The following is a 9705-nucleotide window of genomic DNA, read 5'->3' as shown; positions in this document are numbered from 1 at the left end:
CTTCTTCTTATTTTTTGTGGGGGGATAAGTTTCCTCCTCATGCTTTTGTCCCCCTCTGTTTGTTTAAATATTATATCCTCTATTTCTGTTTTTTCAGTAGTTAAAAACTTAAAAGCAGGGGTCGGCAAACATTTTCTACAAAGTGCCCAGTAATAAATATTTTAGGCTTTGTGAGCCATACTGTTTCTGTAGCAACCACTCATGAAAACAACCATAGAGAACACGTAAAGGAATGGGCATAGCTGTATGCCAATAAAACTTTATTTGGAAAAACAGGCACCGGTCCTAATTTGGCCCAAGAGTCACATTTTGCAGACCTCCATCCTAAAACATATGTAAAATAGCTCTACATTTACTCTCCTCCAAAATCATAGAGCAGCCTTAGAAAGCTTTAAACCTAATCACCCCTCTTGGCTTACCATGCTACTCTTGTCTGGTTTTTTCACTCTACTATATTTTTTTAAGCTCTCAAAAAAGACATTATCACCACTAATTACAGATTTGGTGTTTCATTCAATTTAGTCACATGTTTGGCATGTTTATTATTCACACTTCCATCTGTTTAGACTTCTAAAATTATTTTCTTTCCTTTTGCATCATAAAGGATGTACTTTATGATTTCCTCTAATGTGTCTCATTTGGAGCTAAACTCTCAGCTTTTCTTGATCTGAAACTGCCTGAAACTCCCCCTCACTTCTCAGAGATAATTTCACTAAGTATCCAGTTCTGGACAATAGCTATTTTTCTCAGCACTTTGAAGGTATCATTCACCTGCGTCTGTCTGATACAAAGTGAGTTATCAGCCAATTGTTATTCCTTTGTAGGTGATCTGACTTTTCTAACTGCTTTGAAGGCCTTCTCTTTATCTTTGGTGTTCTGAAATTTCGATATAACTGTCAAGATATGTATTTCTTTTAAGTTTTCCTGGTTGAGTTTCTGAATTTGAGGATTCATATCTCATTAATTTTGGAAAATTCTCAGCCATTATCCCTTTGAAAAATGTTTCTTTCTTCTCCCTATTGTCACTATCTAGAATTCTGAATCGGTTTTAGACTTTTTCATGTCATTCTCTTAAACTCCCTTTCATAATTTTCATCTCTTTGTCTTTCTGTGTTGCAGTCTGGAGATTTATTCAGCAATCTGTCAGTTCACTAATTCTCTTTCCAACTGTGTTTAATCTACACTCAACCTATCCATTGTATTTTCTATTTCAGTTTTATGTATTTCATCTCTAAGAAGTTCAGTCTAAGTCTTTTTCAAACTGCCTAATAATTACCATTTTAGTTTTGAAATTAACTTTGCTGAGGTATAATTTACTGAGATGTAATTATATTGTCTAAATTTGCATACAATAAATGCATCACTTATAAGTGTACAGTTTGATGAGTTTTGACAAACGTGTACACTTATGTAACCACCACCACAATCAAAGCATAGAGCCTTTTCATTATCCCAAAAAGTCCCCTTGTGTCCTTTTGCCATCAATCCCCTTCTCCACTCTTGGCCCCAAGCAACCGCTAATCTGCCTTCTGTCACTATAGATTAGTTTCTGCCAGTTCAAACAGTTCATATAAATTAAATCATACAGTGTGTACTCTTTTGTACCTAGCTCCTCTCTCTCCACATAATGTTTTTGAGATTAATTCAGGTCGTCGAAAGTATCCATAGTTCATTCCTTTTTATTGCTAAGTAGTAGTCCATTATAGACCACAATTTGTTTCTCCGTCTACCTGTTGATGGACATTTGTGTTGTTTCCAGGTTTTGAATATTATAAACCGTTATAAACATTCATATACAAATCTTTTCCAGGACATATGTTTTCATTTCTCCTTGGCAAATACCTAAGTGTGGAATTGGACTCATATGGTAAATATATGTCTAATTATATAAGAAACTGTTCCTGATCATTTTTAATAGTCTCTTGTACCATGGTGATACTTCCAATACTTCCTTTTATTTGTTTAAATTATTTAGCACCCTTATTTCCCAATATGAATGCTCTAATTCATATTAGAGCTCAGGTGTTTGCCAGTCTGATTCTGCTGCTTGTTTCTATTAAAACTTGCTCATGGAATCTTGGGTTTTGTGTGTTTTTAAAATTTTTCATTGTAAGCTCATGATCATTAGAACTCTATCCGGAAATTTTATAAGGCTTTGGTTGACATGTTTTCCTCCAGAAAGGATTTCCTCCAGTTTGTTTTTGCTGGACACCTGAGAGCATTACTCCCTAGGAACTACTTTAAATTCTCAGCTTGAAGTTTCCAGACTAAGCAAGAAGTAGGAATTCAGGCTCTGATCTCACCTGAGGGCTGATCCAGGAGAGAGTTTATTTCCCCTTCCATCCTGAGTCAAAGCCAAGACCAGTCATTTTTCCTGCCATCTCCTTTTGGAAGACAGGTATTTTTCAAGTTTACCCTTTCACTAAGGATGTTGTCTACAGAGGTTCTGACTTTATGGGGGATCTCAGATCCCACTACCTGGTCAGGTCTTGGGCTTTGTCTCCTGCCTCGTGCACATCTGTTAAAAGCAAAGGTCCACATGCTGGCCCAGGAGGGGATGCAAAACGGCACAGCCATGTTGGAAAACAGTTTGGCAGATCCTTATAAAGTCAAGCATGTACTAACCATACGACTCAACAATGTCACCACTAACTCTTTACTTAAGTGAAATAAAAACGTACACTTAAACCATAACCTGTACACAAATGTTTCCAACAGCTTTATTCGTAATCACTAAAAACTGCAAACAACCCAGATGTCCTTCAACAGGTTAATGGTTAAACAAACTGTGGTACAGCCATACAATGGCATAAACTGCTGATATACACAACACGGAGGAATCTTGAATACATTACGCTAAGTAGAAAGAGCCAGATACAAAAGGTGACCTAGTGTATGATTCCCTTTATATGACATCCTGGAAAAGGCAAAACTAGAGGGACAGAAAGCAGATCAGTGTTTGCCAGAGGCTGTAGATGAGAAAAATGGTTAGAGGGACACAGGGAAATTTGAGGGGAGGTGGAATTACTCTATGTCTTGATTGTGGTGGTGAGTACACAACTATATGCATTTGTCAAAACTCAGAGAACTGTATACTAAAAAAAGGTGGATTTTACTCTATGTAAATTTGGCCTTCATTTGAAAACCACCAAAGCTCTAGTTTACAAGAATTTTGCGGGGAGCTGCAGCAGGGGCAGTGAGGTAGCGAAAGATCAACAGGTTGAATGCCTGAGGACCCTGGGCTCACTCCTCTTCAACCCTGCTGACCACTGGTGCCACCCATCCCTCCTCTGGATTTATTTCCCAACTGCAAACACCTCTTCCAGGAAGCCCTCCCTAATTTTCACACCTCCTCAGCTTGTATCCCAGGGACCCCTTCCCCATCCGCATCGCTGGCTGTTGAGAAGACCGTCCTGGAGCCGCACGCACCTCCTTGCCCAGGGCCACCACATATCTATGGGATCAACAGCTCCAGCTCAGGATGCAGTCCAAGACTGGAGACAGTTCCTGAGACCGGAAGTTTAGGACGAGCTGTCTTCGGAGGGACTCTCTTTTCCCCAAATCCTTCTTAATACCCTTCTGCTCCAACAGAGGCTGCAGCTCTGGATCCAAAGGGTTTGGGAACGGATCTGCAGAGGACAGAGCCTCCCAGTGTTGGTGGGTATTAACATGAGCCTCCCATGTTAATACCCACCTAGCACTTTCCCCTTTACTCCCCCACTCCCCGCACGACCCCCGCCCTGAGGGCTGGTCCTGACAACTCTCCCTCCAGAACCTCACTCACAACTTTCCCCTCCTCATCACCCCCAGGCCGGGGCCCTGCCTTCTTCATTCCCCAAGAAACACTTACCGAGCACCTGTTGTGTACCTGGTTCTGAGCTGGCCACTGGGATCAAAAGGAGCCAGGGCACAGCCACGCCTCACAGTCTGGGGGAGGCAGATGGCAAACTGATGATGCAATGATGGTGGTAATGAAGTGACAATGGGGATGATGGGTCTGATTTGTTGAGGGCTCACTATGTGCCCAGCACGGTGCTAAGCACGTAATGTGTGTTAACTGACCTGATCCTCATAACAGCCCTATGAGGTAACAGTAATTATTTTAATAATGGGTAACATTTACCACTTACTAGTAAAGTGCCAGGCACTGTTCTAAATGCTTTCCAGGTATCAGCCCATTCGAAGTGGTACTAGTATTACCTCTATTTTACAAGTGAGGAAACTGAGGCACACAGATGTTTTATAACTTGCCCAAGGTCACATGGCCAGTTATTGTCAGAGCAAAATGCATTTGCTACGGCGGCTGAAGGTAGGGGGTGCTGTGGGGCACAGAGGAGAAAGAAGTCCATTCCTCCTGGGCAGATCAAGGAAGGCTTCACAGAGGAGGTGACTTTTAAGTCTTAAGGGAGTAGCAGGGGTTTGACAGGTGGGTGTGAGCGTAAGAACATTCCAGGCAGAAGGTCAGTGGAGCAAAGGCCAGAAACATGTTTAGGGGCAGGGTACGGTTCAGCTTGGCTAGAGTGTCGGGTGGGGAGGCTTGGGTGGGAGAGATGGGGAGAAGCCAGGTCACAAAGGGCCCTGGGAGTCAGGCTGAGAGGCGTAGACTGATCCTGCAGTCCCCTCCTCGCTCTCCTGACCTGATAAAACTAACTCCCAACACTGCTGGCACAGAAGAGATAAGCCTTCCTTAAATCAGACCCACTCAGCAACCTCCACCTGCCACCGGAAGACTGTGGGCCCTGCTTCCCACCCCATTCTTGTTACACCCCAAAAGTGTTCTTGGTAGCCCTCGGGCCACTTCACTGCCACCCCTAACACTGTACCCAGATTCAGTGTATGGGTTTCACTCCACTACCACACTTGCCTGTACCTCCTTCCTCTGCCTGAATGCCCTCCATTCTCCTAGCCATCTGTCCACATCCTGTTCCTCCCCTGGGCTTAGCTGAGGAAACACCTCCTCCAGAAAGCCCTCCTGGATCACTATAACCCAGGTGAGTTTCCGTCTTAACTCTTCCCCCCCCCACTTGCACATCACTTGGGACCCACATCATGGCTGGAACTATGGACTCTCAGCTTGCTTCTTACCAGTGCTGTGTCCTCAGCTGGAATGTGACATCCCTAAGGGTCAAGACCATATCCTACAATTATGTATAAAAGGTAGGCTCTGTTTTCTGAATGCTGCACACTGCGCCCAGCAGCAGGACCGTATGAGTCTGTGCTCCGTGCTCACTTGACCCCACAGTCATCCTGCAACTTGAGGAAACAGGCTCAGTGGGATGAAGGGGTTCCTCCACAGGCGCCCTAAGGCTATCTGACTCCACACTCCATGTAAGCAGCTGCCTCTCACATCTGACCCACACCACACCCTCCCCACAGCAGATGCTCTGTAGAGAGTTAGAGACTGATCCAAAGGCTGCTCCAACCCCAGGAGTCACCTTCTGTGCCAGATCCTGCTTCAGCTCTGTTCTTTCAGATGGGATTCTCCCACAGGGCTCCTGGCTGCCCTCCCTGGTACTGCTACGGGCACTGGCTGACAACAGTACTGGGGTCTGGGTGGCCCACAAGTCCCCAGGAGCTGGAGGCTGAGACTCAGAGGTTCTGAGTTCCTCCATCAGATGCTGGCCTGGACTCACTCCAAGAGGCCATGGGAGGGACTCTGAATTGAGGCCCCAAAGAATCCAACAGGGTGACAGGTGCAAGCTCTCATCCCTTTGCTCTACCAAATTGCAGCCAGATGATAGTAGCCACAGTTGGCATGCGTTGGGCAGTTACTGTGTGCCAGGCACCGTGCTAAGCCCCTCACAGGCGTTTCTCATTTCTGCTCCCAACAACCTTGAGAAGTCAGTACTGTGACCATCCCCATTGCACAGGTGAGGATGCTTCATGCATTTATTCCACCGTCAGGTCACCCACCAAGTCTACAAATATTTACTGAACACCTACTACACACCAGGCATGGAGCCCAGAGCCGGGATACAAAAATGTGCAAGATACACATGATCCCTGCTTTGTAAAGCATACTGCCTGAGGGCACCTGGCTTTGCGTCGCAGGTACGAACCCTCCTGGGGGCAGGAGATGCAAAGGCTTCACTAATTGCTAATGGTGGGGAAGGGAAAAATAACTTAGCATGTCCACAACAGAGCATGGGGAATTGCAGTGAGCCTGAAATCTTGCATCCTGTCAGGTTGCACTGGGCACCCACCCAGAGGGAACGCCCTGGGAGTTGCTCTCACAGAGGGATGGCTGAGCCTTGCTGAGTGTCCCCATCTCCTGCACCCTGCCAAGGGCGGGGGAAAGGAGGTGACAGTCGGAGCAGCCGGAGGGGAACCAGGAACCTGCCACGTTACCCAACCCAGGGAGGGTGCAGGTCATGAAATCAAAGCTGCCGTGCTGTCAAGGACTGACATTTGGCTTTGGCAGTGAGGGCTTCCTTAGAAGGGGCTCTTTTGGGGGCACTGGGGGCTGAGAAGGAGTGAGGAATGGAGCAGGCCAGGACAGGAATCAGGGGTGGCGGGGGCTTCAGGACCACGTTTCCCAGACTGAGGGCTCCTGTGGGTCTGTGGCCTGAAGGGACTGAGCCATGGAGGGACAAAGACTGTCCAGGGCTATTCCCCCTATTGGCAGATGGAGAAACTGAGGCCCAGAGAGGACAAGGAGTGGTCCGGGCCACACAGCAAGCAGGAGAGGGGAGCGGCCCGGGCAGACGGTAGAGCAGGTCATGCACAGCCCTGCAGGGTAGCTCCTGAGTCACCAGGTCCTCCACGCCGGTCTATGTGGCTTCCTCATGAGGCCCCATCATGTCCTCATGACTGGCTTCCTAACCCGGGGGCAGTTACTCACAGGCTTGTTACAGAAGCCCCAGCAGACAGCGGGAGGGGCGAGGCAGGAGAGACTGGCCTTGGCCTTGGCCGCTGGCCAACTCCCTGTTCCAGCTTCTCCCCTTCTTCAGGCCCTTCTCACCGCTGTTTCTTCCTTCCTGGGGCCTCTGTTGGTATCCAAGCTCCCCAGTGGTGGGAGCAAAGGCCGGGGCTAAGCCTCCCTCATTAGATTGGGGTCTCCTGCAAGGCAGGGCCTGTGTCTCTCCAGCCACACCAGGGGCTCCCCCAGGACTTCCCTCCTCAGACTAGTGGCTCTGCCTGGACAGAAGCTTCTCCAGAGTGGACCTGTGTCTCCCCCACGCCCTGGAAACTGCCGGAACCCCCTGCTCTGGGAGACCGGCCAGCCCTGGTAAACTAATCCCTTTTCTATTTGGGGTCAGTAACTAGAATCCAAGAAGTGGCTGTTTGGGCAGCCGCTTCAGGACCTCATCCTGCTAACGGCCTTGGGGTGAGGGTTAACCTCCAGACTCAGCAGGACCTGGGTTTGCATCCCGCACGGCCATCTCCTCACCCTGGGACCTAAGGCAATTTACTAAACCTCCCCGAGCCTCCTTGCCTCATCTGTAAAACACAGACAGTAACAGCCACCTGCCTCATGGGGTTGGTGAGAATCAATGACATAATGCTTGCCAAGTGTTTCAAGTGGGGCCGGCACACCACACATGGGTGTTATTATCATCGTTATAAAGTGAATCATGAGAGATGACCACACCTCAGTGGGGCCCGGTGCACGACTGTTTACAAAGCACTTCCATCTGTGGTTGCGCGGGAGCCTCAAAGGAGTCAGTGTGGTGACTTGGATGGAGGTTCTCAGCAGAGGCTCCAAAGGTCCAGACTCCTTTCCTGAAGTCACGGAGTCCATCCTCCTGGCTCTGGGCTCGTAATCCTTACCCACCAGTTGCCAGGTATCTGTACTGCATCTGAATATTTACAAGCTGGGTGCCTGGAGCACATTACTTCACCTCGCTAAGCCTCGGTTTCCTCATCTGTAAAATGGGGACAAGAGTAGTACTTCTCTCACAGGCTTGTTGTGAAGAGTAAACAACATTATGCATCATCAAAGAGCACAGAACAGCGTCTTGCAGAGTCAGTGATACCTACTTTTTTTTTTTGGCCATGCCTCGCAGCTTGTGGGATCTTAGTTCCCTGACCAGGGGTCGAACCAGTGTCCCCTGCAGTGGAAGTGTGGAGTTCTAACCACAGGATCACCAGGGAATTCCCAGTGCTATCTACTTAAGTGTTCATTAATATCATTATTTACCGAGCACCTGCTATGTGCTTGGGGTTTCACTTAAAATATCACATTTAATCCTCATAACCATATTGTTTCATTTTTACAGATGGAGGCAACTGGCTTAGAGTGCATTTGAGGTTGGGTTCCCTGGGAAGCAAATTCTGAGATGGAGATCTGCATGCAGATGGGTAACAGAGAAGTGCTCCCAGGATCAACACCTGTAGTGGGGAGCGGGGTGGGAAGCTGGCTTGGGTGAAGGGAGAAGCTGGGCTGCGATGCACTCACAACAGGGGCCTCAAGCGACCCTACCGTAGGCTCTGGAGATGCAATGTCCCTGAGAGGTGACCTACCTCGAGGCGAGGGGTGGGGCTTTGTACCCCACATTGATGAATCACTAGGTATGGGCTGCCCAAGAAAAGGGGCATGGCCTTGGGCGAGGCAGCTCCCTTTGGTTAAGGGCAATTCCTGGAGAGGGACTCATCCGAGAGCAGTCAGCCACCGATATTCCCCAGAGCTGGGGCACATGTTCTTCAAGGATCTTCTGTTTTGGTGGGAGCAGTGAGGGAAGCATGTAGGCCACACACAGTAACACCAACCACACAGAATTTAAATGACTTGCCCTACATTTTCCCAGCTAGAAAATGGCAAATCCAGAATTTAAACCCAGGTCAGATCCTCATTCTTCCTTCTACAGCACACTGCCTCCCATCAAACAGGGAAGGAAAAAACGCAGAAAAATGAAATCAATAATACAGGGCAGGATGATTTTGCTAAGTATGGAAATATAAAGAGGAATACTGAAAACCATCCACGTGGCAGACTGCTAGATGCCCCTCCCCAGATCCACTCTCCCCTTCTTTAACAGTAAAAGCGTTAGCTGAGCACACGGCCACCCAGCTAAAGACTCCATTTCCCAGCATCCCTTGCAGCTGGTGTGACCATGTGACCAAGATAGGTCCAAGTCATGTGATAGGAAGTGATAAGTGCAACTTTTGGATTGTGCTCTTAAAAAACAAAAGAAAGAAAGAAACCTGCCCTCCCGTTCCCCTTTCTCCCTTCTCAATAGGTAGAATATAGATGTAATGCAGGGATCAGGGGCAGCCAGATTAGATCAGGAGGTAGAAGCCAAGTGTTCAGGAAGACAGAGCAACAAAATAGAAGGAGTCCAGGACCCAACATGTCAGTCAGCCCCCATATCACTCCTAGACTGTGTATGTTCTTCCCGTTCCTCTCCTCTCTTGTGAAAGCCACTGCTTTTCTGGCCTTTGTTACAACTACAAAACCTAAATGCCAGATGATACAAAGCAGGGTAGCCCCATCAAAAGGGAACCTATGTTAACATTTGATGTCTCTCCTTTGATTCTTTTTTCCTCGTATATCAATATATACATGAATACTCCTTTATGTATGTGGGCACATGTATTTGATATGCAATGGGTGTGGATTTCCCAGCCTACAAACTCAGGTATGAAAGAAATGCAACTTTATTTTCCTGCAATTGAGCATAGTTTATGTCTCAAGCTCCTTGTTTCCTGCTGGTGGAAACCTGAACAGGCCAATGGATAACCTCGGTCATTTCAGATTAATTTCAG

This window comes from Balaenoptera ricei, chromosome 1, assembly GCF_028023285.1.
Source record: "Balaenoptera ricei isolate mBalRic1 chromosome 1, mBalRic1.hap2, whole genome shotgun sequence".
Classification (NCBI taxonomy): Eukaryota; Metazoa; Chordata; class Mammalia; order Artiodactyla; family Balaenopteridae; genus Balaenoptera; species Balaenoptera ricei.
This window is presented reverse-complemented; position numbering follows the sequence as displayed.